A 12432-nucleotide genomic window follows, 5' to 3' on the forward strand; every position below is an offset into this window, starting at 1 on the left:
GACTATATACAGGGGGGTACCGGTACAGAGTCAATTTGGAGACTATATACAGGGGGGAACCGGTACAGAGTCAATTTGGAGACTATATACAGGGGGGAACCGGTACAGAGTCAATGTGCGGGGGCACCGGTTAGTTGAGGTAGTATGTACATGTAGGTAGAGTTATTAAAGTGACTCTGCATAGATGATAACAACAATGCAAATAGAGTTCTTATGGCTTGGGGGGTAGAAGCTGTTAAGAAGCCTCTTGGAACTAGACTTGGTGCTCTCTTGGTGCTCTGGTACCGCTTGCTGTACGGTAGCAGAGAGAAAAGTCTATGACTAGGGTGGCTGGAGTCATTGACAATTTTTAGGGCCTTCCTCTGACACCGCCTGGTATAGAGGTCCTGGATGGCAGGGAGCTTGGCCCCAGTGATGTACTGGGGCCATTTGCCAAATAATCTATGGCTTGGGTGTTTTGAGTCTTTAACCATTTTCTGGGCCTTCATCCCACCCTGCCTGATATAGATGTCCTGGATGGCAGGGAGCTCGGCCCCAGTGATGTACTAGGCTGTCCACACCACCCTCTGTAGCACCATTTCCATACCAGTCAGTGATGCAGTCAAAAGGCTCTCAATGGTACAGCATTAAAACGTTTTGAGGATTTGAAAGCCCATGCCAAACTTTTTAAACCTGCTGAGGGGGAAGAAAAATCCGGAAACTATCATTTCGAAAACAAAACGTTGATTCTTTCAGTGAAGTACGGAACCATTCCGCATTTAATTGAACGGGTGGCAACACTAAGTCTAAATTGCAATGTAGAATTGGCCATTTATTTTATTTTTTTATTTTTTATTTCACCTTTATTTAACCAGGTAGGCTAGTTGAGAACAAGTTCTCATTTGCAACTGCGACCTGGCCAAGATAAAGCATAGCAGTATGAGCAGACAACACAGAGTTACACATGGAGTAAACAATTAACAAGTCAATAACACAGTAGAAAACAAAGCAAAGGGGGAGTCTATATACAATGTGTGCAAAAGGCATGAGGTAGGCGAATAATTACAATTTTGCAGATTAACACTGGAGTGATAAATGATCAGATGGTCATGTACAGGTAGAGATATTGGTGTGCAAAAGAGCAGAAAAGTAAATAAATAAAAACAGTATGGGGATGAGGTAGGTGAAAATGGGTGGGCTATTTACCAATAGACTATGTACAGCTGCAGCGATCGGTTAGCTGCTCAGATAGCTGATGTTTGAAGTTGGTGAGGGAGATAAAATGCCATAACCGGCATCCAAAAAGAACAATTACCGATTGTTATGAAAACTTGAAATCGACCCTAATTCACAGTCTTCACGACTGTGCGTGTGTGTTTAGACCATTTTAAGTCTCATTGAACTTACTGACGTTGAGGGAGAGGTTGTTGTTCTGGCACCACACTGCCAGGTCACTGACCTCCTCCCTGTAGGCTGACACATTGTCGCCTACCACCGTTGTGTTGTCAGCAAACTTGATGATGATGGTGTTGGAGCCGTGCGTGGCCACGCAGTCTTGGATGAACAGGGAGTACAGGATGGGATTAAGCACACACCCCTGTAAGGCCCCTGTGTTGAGGGTCAGCGTGGCGGAGGTGATGTTGCCTACCCTCACCACCTGGGGTCGGCCCTTCAGGATGTCCAGGATCCAGTTGCAGAGGGGGGTGTTTAGACAGACTCCTAAACTTGGTGACGAGCTTGGAGGGGACAATGGTGTTGAACACTGAGCTGTACTCAGTAAACAGCATTCTTAAATAGGTATTCCTCTTATCTAGGTGGGTGTGGATCTGTTGGAGCAGTATGCAAATTGGAGTGGGTCTAAGTTGTTTGGGATGGTGGAGTTAGTGTGTGCCATAACCAGCCTCTCAAAACACTTCATGATTACAGAAATGAGTGTGGTAGTGTGGTAGTCCAAAGACGCTCTACCAAATATATTTTGTACTGAAACAGGTCTTATTACATGGCAACGTTAAACTGCATGGTATCTTTAAAGTCCAGACCTGAACAGTAATTCCATAGTAGTTTACAGCCACTATCACACACATGACCATCCTCAATCAACTTGAACACGAAACATAAGTTTCTGTTTTGGGTAAAACAAACAAATGATGTGATGTATACAACTGCCACTTTGATTCATCACACACAATACAGGTTAAACCTGTACCATGAAGCCTACATGAAGCCTAAACATTTTCTTTGCCCGCTTTGAGGATAATACAGTGCCACCAACGCAGCCCGCTATCAAGGACTGCGGGCCCCCTCTCCTTCTCTGTGGCCAACGTGAGTAAGATATGTAAATGTGTAAACCTTTGGCGTTGTGGTGTCAGGAAAACACTGTCTCATTCAACGTCAACAAAACAAAGGAGATGATCGTGGACTTCAGGAAACAGCAAAGGGAGCACCCCCATATCCACATCGACAGGACAGCAGTGGAGAAGGTGGAAAGTGTTAAGTTCCTCTGTACACATCATGGACAAACTGAAATGGTCCACCCACACAGACAATGTGGCAACAGCACCTCTTCAAACTCAGGAGGCTGAAGAAATTTAGCTTGTCACCTAAAACCCTGGCAAACTTTTACAGATGGACAATTGAGAGGATCCTGTCGGGCTGTATCACCGCCTGGTACGGCAATTGCACCGACCAAAACTGCAAGGCTCTCCAGAGGGTGGTGCGGTCTGCACTAGAGGTCAACAGAGTAATCGGCATGGCCGATTAATTATGGTCGATTTCAAGTTTTCATAACAATTGGTAATCTGCCTTTTTGGATGGCGATTATGGTCGATTACATTGCAATTTAGACTCAGGGTTGCCACCTGTTCGATAAAATACAAAACAGTTCCGTATTTCACTGAAAAAATAAACATTTTGTTTTCGAAATGATAGTTTCTGGATTTGACCATATTAGTGACCAACGGCTCGTATTTCTGTATTATACACTGCTCAAAAAAATTAAGGGAACACTAAAATAACACATCCTAGATCTGAATGAATGAAATATACTTATTAAATACTTTTTTATTTCCATAGTTGAATGTGCTGACATCAAAACCACACAAAAATTATCAATGGAAATCAAATGTATCAACCCTTCGAGGTCTGGATTTGGAATCACACTCAAAATTAAAGTGGAAAACCACACTACAGGCTGATCCAACTTTGATGTAATGTCCTTAAAACAAGTCAAAATGAGGCTCAGTAGTGTGTGTGGCCTCCATGTGCCTGTATGACCTCCCTACAACGCCTGGGCATGCTCCTGATGAGGTGGCGGATGGTCTCCTGAGGGATCTCCTCCCAGACCTGAACTAAAGCATCCGCCAACTCCTGGACAGTCTGTGGTGCAACGTGGCGTTGGTGGATGGATCGAGACATGATGTCCCAGATGTGCTCAATTGGATTCAGGTCTGGGGAACGGGCGGGCCAGTCGATAGCATCAATGCCTTCCTCTTGCAGGAACTGCTGACACACTCCAGCCACATGAGGTCTAGCATTGTCTTGCATTAGGAGGAACCCAGGGCCAACCACACCAGCATATGGTCTCACAAGGGGTCTGAGGATCTCATCTCGGTACCTAATGGCAGTCAGGCTACCTCTGGCGAGCACATGGAGGGCTGTGCGGCCCCCCAAACAAATGCCACCCCACACCATGACTGACCCACCGCCAAACCGGTCAGGCTGGAGGATGTTGCAGTCGGCAAAACGTTCTCCACAGCGTCTCCAGACTCTGTCACGTCTGTCACATGTGCTCAGTGTGAACCTGCTTTCATCTGTGAAGAGCACAGGGCGCCAGTGGCGAATTTGCCAATATTGGTGTTCTCTGGCAAATGCCAAACGTCCTGCACAGTGTTGGGCTGTAAGCACAACCCCCACCTGTGGATGTCGGGCCCTCATACCACCCTCATGGAGTCTGTTTCTGACCGTTTGACCAGACACATGCACATTTGTGGCCTGCTGGAGGTCATTTTGCAGGGCTCTGGCAGTGCTCCTCCTGCTCCTCCTTGCACAAAGGCGGAAGTAGCGGTCCTGCTGCTGGGATGTTGCCCTCCTACGGCCTCCTGCACGTCTCCTGATGTCTCCTGAGCCCTAGGACCATGCCTCAGGACTACCTGGCCTGATGACTCCTTGCTGTCCCCAGTCCACCTGGTCATGCTGCTGCTCCAGTTTCAACTGTTTTTCCTGCGGCTATGGAACCCTTCACCGGACGTGCTACCTTGTCCCGGACCTGCTGTTTTCGACTCTCTCTCTCTACCGCACCTGCTGTCTCTAACTCTGAATGATCAGCTATGAAAAGCCAACTGTCATTTACTCCTGAGGTGCTGACCTATTGCACCCTCTACAACCACTGTGATTATTATTATCTGACCCTGCTGGTCATCTGTTATAATCTCCACCCGGCATAGCCAGAAGAGGACTGGCCACCCCTCAGAGCCTGGTTCCTCTCAAGGTTTCTTGAGAGGAACCTAGCATTGCTTGCTGTTTGGGGTTTTAGGCTGGGTGTCTGTATAGCCCTTTATGACATCGGCTGATGTAATAAGGGCTTTGTAAATACATTTGATTGATTGATTGATTGATTGATTGATTGCACGATCTTGAGAATCAGCTGTACATGTGATGGAAGAGTGCACTGCACATGTGATGGAAGAATGCACTGTGCAAGCAGAGGGTTGCAATTCCATTGAATTGGGGATAGTTTAACCAAAATATGCCAAAGACCCTTTGCAACCCTAACTGTAGATATGCACCCTAACATGATACAACAGGTTTAACATGTACTGTAGATATGCACCCTAACATGATACAACAGGTTTAACATGTACTGTAGATATGAACCCTAACATGATGTGACAGGTTAAACATGTACTGTAGATATGCACCCTAACATGATACAACAGGTTTAACATGTACTGTAGATATGAACCCTAACATGATACAACAGGTTTAACATGTACTGTAGATATGAACCCTAACATGATACAACAGGTTTAACATGTACTGTAGATATGAACCCTAACATGATACAACAGGTTTAACATGTACTGTAGATATGCACCCTAACATGATACAACAGGTTTAACATGTACTGTAGATATGCACCCTAACATGATACAACAGGTTTAACATGTACTGTAGATATGCACCCTAACATGATACAACAGGTTTAACATGTACTGTAGATATGCACCCTAACATGATACAACAGGTTTAACATGTACTGTAGATATGAACCCTAACATGATACAACAGGTTTAACATGTACTGTAGATATGAACCCTAACATGATACAACAGGTTTAACATGTACTGTAGATATGCACCCTAACATGATACAACAGGTTTAACATGTACTGTAGATATGAACCCTAACATGATACAACAGGTTTAACATGTACTGTAGATATGCACCCTAACATGATACAACAGGTTTAACATGTACTGTAGATATGAACCCTAACATGATACAACAGGTTAAACATGTACTGTAGATATGAACCCTAACATGATACAACAGGTTAAACATGTACTGTAGATATGAACCCTAACATGATACAACAGGTTTAACATGTACTGTAGATATGAACCCTAACATGATACAACAGGTTTAACATGTACTGTAGATATGAACCCTAACATGATACAACAGGTTAAACATGTACTGTAGATATGCACCCTAACATGATACAACAGGTTTAACATGTACTGTAGATATGCACCCTAACATGATACAACAGGTTTAACATGTACTGTAGATATGAACCCTAACATGATACAACAGGTTTAACATGTACTGTAGATATGAACCCTAACATGATACAACAGGTTTAACATGTACTGTAGATATGCACCCTAACATGATACAACAGGTTTAACATGTACTGTAGATATGCACCCTAACATGATACAACAGGTTTAACATGTACTGTAGATATGAACCCTAACATGATACAACAGGTTTAACATGTACTGTAGATATGAACCCTAACATGATACAACAGGTTTAACATGTACTGTAGATATGAACCCTAACATGATACAACAGGTTTAACATGTACTGTAGATATGAACCCTAACATGATACAACAGGTTTAACATGTACTGTAGATATGAACCCTAACATGATCATTTCATGTAGGCTATAAAAATTTGAATGAACAAAAATATAAACGGAACATGCAACAATTTCAATGATTTTACTGACTTACAGTTCATATAAGGTTATTGAAATAGTGAGGCTCATAAATACTCTACTAAGACTTATTAGTCATACCAGGAACTCTTGACATTTGCATAGATACGAATGACTGAACTTTTAACCTAATAAATGAGTGAACCCCTGTTCACGATCCAGAGAAATGTTAAAGAGATTACCCGGTACTTTTGTATACTTTTTAGCCAGAAGTTCTGAAAGTAGCACTCAAGAGCCAGAAGTGGTCCCAGAAAATTTGCTTTGTCATTTTTATGCGGTATCGTGTGTAGATTGTTAAAAACATTTAATACATTTTAGAATAAGGCTGTAATGTAACAAAATGTGGAAAAAGTCAATGGGTCTGAATACTTTCCGAATGCACTGTATGTGCACCACTTATTGTGCTCTCTCTCTCTCTCTAACTCAGCTGTCACTGAAAAGGTGAGGGGCTGAAGCTCATTGGCTGGAACTCAAATTGTTAGGAGGCTGGGCCACGTAGGGGGAAAGGTAGGGAAAATGGCGCAGTACAGCTATCAAACTAGGGAATTCATGGCTAATAAGACATTAATTCTGCTCATAGATTTTTGCATGTATAAACTACACTGTAAAAAACGTAGTTGTTGTAACTAATTATTATTATTAATTAACTTGTTCTACAGCGTTTTTTTTTTTTACCTGAACTATTAAAAACATTATTGTTGGCCCTAAAAGTCAATCAATTTAAAATTACATGTTGTTTAACATACCATCACCTGGGATTTGAACTCACAACCTCGTGGTTCATGGCATTCAGATCTTCCTGCTATGCCGCCATATCTTTTTTGTTGTTGCAGTGTACACACATTGAGACAAAAGCAGGAGGTTTAAAAAATACTCAGTAGTCACCAAAGTTCCGGAGTAAATCATAACAACATCTGGACAACATTTCTTATCTATGTGAACATAACTTGCTAAACTAATGCTTGAATCATGGAGGCCCCAAAGGCAATAAGGTAATATGTGGCGGAAGCATGTACAACCAGTACATCTAATACCGGAGTAGAAAAAACAACTAAATATTGAGGTTTGATGCAGGTTGAAAGTAATATGCAGTCTAGCTACTTAATTAAACGTATGTGTTGTCACATGTACACTACAGTCATTGGTTTATTATGGGACATAGAACCATAATAAACAAAGGCAGCTTCAGATAACAAACACATGGTGGTGCCACATCCTAATAGTGTTGAGATTTCAAGAGCAATGTGGGGTACCCTAACACTACAAATGTTCTTGATCTTTATACCGTTCTTAATTGCATTTAGAAAGAACAGACCAAATACAAAAAGATCAGTAATTTAAAAAGAAATGGCAAGTACGCATATTATCTGTGTGGAAATGATACCTGATGTCACTGTTCTGTTTGAAATATCTGTTTGTTGATTTTCACTGTAGAGCGTAGCTTATTTTGTTAATTGTTGAGTGTTCTTTAATAGTACAATGAAAAAAAAACTGCAATAAGACATAGATAAAAAAAGGAAGCTGACAAGATGAAGAGGCCCAACTGAAGCGGCCCAGGACTTGATGGACATCAAGTGGTGGTGGCAGATAGCCTAGCGGTTAGTGTTGGGCCAGTGATTGAAAGTTTGCTCGTTTGAATCTCCGAGCAGACAAGGTGACAAATCTGTTGATGTGAACTAGAGCAAGGTACTGAACCCTAATTTCTCCAGGGTTGCTGTTGATAATGGCAGACCCTTGCTGTAACCCCCAGGGTGAGCTGAAATATGCAGAAAAACACATTTCCAATTCACACGTGTATTAATGCACAATTGTAGATGTGTGAAATAGGCAAATATAAGCACCAATATAGTTGTTATTATTATCTCAGTCAGTTTATCAGGGTAACTGGCAGTTAAGACAGACAGCCGCAGAACCTTTCACAATAAGCTAATCATGATGATCTTGAAATTAAAAGGGAAGCACTTTCAATAGTGGCCCCAAGCCAGCAGGCCCCATAAGCTCCTGTAAGAGCAACCTGACACCTGAGTGAGTCCCATGGACATCCCTATATCCTTTTCATTATGTGGTACCACTACCAATTAGGCTACTAGTTTAATCAATTTGAAGAACCATTTAATTATTTACCTGTATGTTGGACTTGTTTCCTTATCAGATGTATACATGATTGGGTAGGTTACTTTCTAAATGTAATCCTAAATGTAATTCTAATTTTAAATGTAATAGTTACATGTACAAAATTGTTATCAGTAACGCAACTTTTGGATGACCCAAACTCAGTAACATAATCTGATTACTTTCAGTCACTTTTGGATTACATTCACCTTAAAGGCCCAGTCAAAATGTGTTTTATATACACTGTATTTCCACACTATGAGGTTGGAATAATACTGTGAAATTGTGAAAATTGTAATAATGCCCTTTTAGTGTAAGAGCTGTTTCAAAAGACTACCTGAAATTTCAGCCTGTTTTCGTGAGATTGAATTTTGGCCTGCCTGGTGACATCAATCAGTATGTGGTAAATTGGTTAATAGACCAATATAAAATAGATTCAAACCACTCTGCCAATAAAATAAAATAAAATGTTATTTGTCAAATGCATGAATACGACAGATTAGAGGGTGCGGGGTCAACATACAGTGCCTTGCGAAAGTATTCGGCCCCCTTGAACTTTGCGACCTTGTGCCACATTTCAGGCTTCAAACATAAAGATATAAAACTGTATCTTTTTGTGAAGAAGCAACAACAAGTGGGACACAATCATGAAGTGGAACGACATTTATTGGATATTTCAAACTTTTTTAACAAATCAAAAAGTGAAAAATTGGGCGTGCAAAATTATTCAGCCACTTTACTTTCAGTGCAGCAAACTCTCTCCAGAAGTTCAGTGAGGATCTCTGAATGATCCAATGTTGACCTAAATGACTAATGATGATAAATACAATCCACCTGTGTGTAATCAAGTCTTCGTATAAATGCACCTGCACTGTGATAGTCTCAGAGGTCCGTTAAAAGCGCAGAGAGCATCATGAAGAACAAGGAACACACCAGGCAGGTCCGAGATACTGTTGTGAAGAAGTTTAAAGCCGGATTTGGATACAAAAAGATTTCCCAAGCTTTAAACATCCCAAGGAGCACTGTGCAAGTGATAATATTGAAATGGAAGGAGTATCAGACCACTGCAAATCTACCAAGACCTGGCTGTCCCTCTAAACTTTCAGCTCATACAAGGAGAAGACTGATCAGAGATGCAGCCAAGAGGCAGGCCCATGATCAAGAGTGGCAAGAAGAAAGCCATTTCTTAAAGATATCCATAAAAAGTGTTGTTTAAAGTTTGCCACAGGCCACCTGGGAGACACACCAAACGTGTGGAAAAAGGAGCTCTGGTCAGATGAAACCAAAATTGAACTTTTTGGCAACAATGCAAAACGTTATGTTTGGCGTAAAAGCAACACAGCTGAACACACCATCCCCACTGTCAAACATGGTGGTGGCAGCATCATGGTTTGGGCCTGCTTTCCTTCAGCAGGGACAGGGAAGATGGTTAAAATTGATGGGAAGATGGATGGAGCCAAATACAGGACCATTCTGGAAGAAAACCTGATGGAGTCTGCAAAAGACCTGAGACTGGGACAGAGATGTGTCTTCCAACAAGACAATGATCCAAAACATAAAGCAAAATCTACAATGGAATGGTTCAAAAATAAACATATCCAGGTATTAGAATGGCCAAGTCAAAGTCCAGACCTGAATCCAAACGAGAATCTGTGGAAAGAACTGAAAACTGCTGTTCACAAATGCTCTCCATCCAACCTCACTGAGCTCGAGCTGTTTTGCAAGGAGGAATGGGAAAAATGTTCAGTCTCTCGAAGTGCAAAACTGATAGAGACATACCCCAAGCGACTTACAGCTGTAATCGCAGCAAAAGGTGGCGCTACAAAGTATTAACTTAAGGGGGCTGAATAATTTTGCACGCCCAATTTTTCAGTTTTTGATTTATTAAAAAAGTTTGAAATATCCAATAAATGCCGTTCCACTTCATGATTGTGTCCCACTTGTTGTTGATTCTTCACAAAAAAATACAGTTTTATATCTTTATGTTTGAAGCCTGGAATGTGGCAAAAGGTCGCAAAGTTCAATGGGGCCGAATACTTTTGCAAGGCACTGTAAATAGTCCGGGTGGCCATTTGATTAACTGTTCAGCAGTCTTATGGCTTAGGGGTAGAAGCTGTTAAATTAATTATTGAGCATTTTGGTCCTAGACTTGGCGCTCCGGTACCGCTTGCCGTGCGGTAGCAGAGGGAACAGTACTTAACTTGAGTGACTGGAGTCTTTGACAATGTTTTGGGCCATCCTCTGACACTGCCTAGCTTCCCCTAGTATATAGGTCCTGGATGGCGGGAAGCTTGGCCCCAGTGATGTACTGGGCCGTACGCACTACCCTCTGATGCCAAGCAGTTGACATACCAGGCAGTGATGCAACCGGTCAGGATGCTCTCGATAGTGCAGCTGTAAAACTTTTTGAGGATCTGGGGACCCATGCCAAATCTTTTCAGTCTCCTAAGGGGGGAACGGTGTTGTCATGCCCTCTTCACAACTGTCTTGATGTGTTTGGACTATGATAGTTTGTTGGTGATGTGGACACCAAGAAACTTGAAACTCTCGACCGGCTCCACCACAGCCCCCTCGATGTTAATGGGGGCCTGTTCGGCCCTCCTTTTCCTGTAGTCCACAATCATCTCCTTTGTCTTGCTCAAATTGAGGGAGAGGTTGTTGTCCTAGCACCACACTGTCAGGTCTCTGACCTCCTCCCTATAGGCTGTTTCATCATTGTCGTGATCAGGCCTACCACTGTTGTGTCATCAGCAAACTTAATGATGGTGTAGGAGTTGTGCCTGGCTACGCAGTCATGGGTGAACAGGGAGTACAGGAGGGGACTGAGCATGCACCCCTGAGGGGACCCCGTGTTGAGGATCAGCATGGCAGATGTGTTGTTGCTTACCCTTACCACCTGGGGACGGCCCATCAGGATGTCCAGAATCCAGTTGCAGGGGGAGGTATTTATTCCCAGGGACCTAAGCTTAGTGATGAGCTTTGTGGGCACTATGGTGTTGAACGCTGAGCAGTAGTCAATGAACAGAATTCTCAAATAGGTGTTCCTTTTGTCCAGGTGGGAAAGGGCAGTGTGGAGTGCGATTGAGATTGCGTAAACCGTGGATCGGTTGGGGCGGTATGCGAATTGGAGTGGGTCTAGGGTTTCCGGGATGATGGTTTAGATGTGATCTGTGACCAGCCTTTCAAAGCACTTCCTTGCTACCAACATGAGTGCTACGGGGCGGTAATCATTTAAGCAGGATCCCTTTGCTTTCTTGGGCACAAGGATTATGATGGTCTGCTTAAAACGTGTAGGTATTACAGACTTGGTCAGGGAGCAATTGAAAATATCAGTAAAGACACTTGCCAGTTGTTCCACGTATGCTTTGAGTAGACGTCCTGGTAATCCGTCTGGCCCCACGACTTTGTGAATGTTGACCTGTTTAAAGGTCTTGCTGACATCGTCTACAGAGAGCGTGATCACACAGTAGTCCGGAACAGCTGGCGTTTTTATGCATGCTTCAGTGTTGCTTGCCTCAAAGCGAGCATAACATGCATTTAGCTCGTCTGGTAGGCTCGTGTCACTGGGTAGCTCGCGGCTGGGTTTCCCTATGTAATACGTAATAGTTTGCAAGCCCTGCCACATCCGACGAGCGTATGAGCCTGTTTGATGGTTCATCAGGAGGGCAAAGCGGGATTTCTTATAAGCGTCCGGATTACTGTCCCGCTCCTTGAAAGCGGCAGCTCTAGCTCTGTGTGGATGATGCCTATAATCCATGGATTCTGGTTGGGATATGTACATACGGTCACTGTGGAAACGACGTCGTCAATACACTTATTGATGAAGCCGGTGACTGAGGTAGTATACTCCTTAATGGCATTGGATGAATCCCAGAACATATTCCAGTCTGTTCTAGCAAAACAGTCATGTAGCGTAGAATCCACGTAATCTGACCACTTCCGTATTGAGCAAGTCACTGGTAATCCCTGCTTTAGTTTTTGCTTGTAAACAGGAATCTGGAGGATAGAATTATGGTCAGATTTGCTACATCGAGCAATAACAGCTAGCTTTCAGTTTTCCCCTCCCCACTCAGACTACTCCCAGACAGTCCTGGCAAAATTCTTGCTTGAGAAATT

The sequence above is a fragment of the Oncorhynchus mykiss genome, chromosome 9, assembly GCF_057628025.1.
Source record: "Oncorhynchus mykiss isolate SJ-2025 chromosome 9, ASM5762802v1, whole genome shotgun sequence".
NCBI lineage: Eukaryota > Metazoa > Chordata > Actinopteri > Salmoniformes > Salmonidae > Oncorhynchus > Oncorhynchus mykiss.